Source organism: Myotis brandtii, unplaced genomic scaffold (assembly GCF_000412655.1).
Source record: "Myotis brandtii unplaced genomic scaffold, ASM41265v1 scaffold8, whole genome shotgun sequence".
Classification (NCBI taxonomy): Eukaryota; Metazoa; Chordata; class Mammalia; order Chiroptera; family Vespertilionidae; genus Myotis; species Myotis brandtii.
The window spans coordinates 8,126,510-8,127,102 of record NW_005371219.1 but is presented as its reverse complement, the minus strand read 5'-3'; the positions used below and the strand labels follow the sequence as shown (position 1 = coordinate 8,127,102).

General features: G+C 62.6%; 1 long non-coding RNA gene across 1 annotated transcript; it reads left to right on the top strand.

Moving 5' to 3' along the window:
- Positions 1-417, top strand: LOC106724333. Its single transcript, XR_001360088.1, has 2 exons — positions 1-62; positions 193-417. It is a non-coding gene; the product is annotated as an uncharacterized LOC106724333 (long non-coding RNA).
- The last annotated feature ends 176 nt before the right edge of the window (positions 418-593 follow it).

Genomic DNA, 593 nt, shown 5'->3' with positions numbered 1-593 from the left:
TGCCCCGGGCCCGCGCGGGATTGTGCGTCCTCTCCCCCCGTCCCTGAAGGGAAGGAACCGAGGTAGGCGCCGGAGCTGTGCAGCGGGGCGGCCGCCTTCCCGGTGACTCCGGATCTGCTTCCGAGCTGGGCCAGGCGCTTCCCTTTTCCCTCCCCGTGACTCGGTTTGTGCGCCCCTCTTCTCTCCCGCTAGTGTTTTTAAAGGACTTGAGCGAAGGGGGGAAAACTGTCAAGATGGCAGCAGCGGGAGCAAGGAGGTGATGAACGTGCTGGTCCGGGTTTTCTTGCGACCCGGGAGACTTGGCGCTTCCCGACCTGTTGGAAGATTTATGTTCTGACTTGCCCCCCCCCCCCCGTCCTTTCTTGGGAAAGGGGTGGAGGGCAGAGCGTCCGTGAGAAAATAAACCACACAAACCCCAAAAGTAACCCTTTCTGCTAAGCTCGACCCTTGGCGAACACCCTCCGAGCTGCTTGCCCCCACCTTCTTCCCGTATTTTCTTTTTCGCTGGAAGTGACAAGGGCCCGTCTGCGCTCGGACCCGCGTTCGCCCTCGCGGCCCGCGGGCGAAGAGGGGAGAAGGGAGCTGCCTGTGCC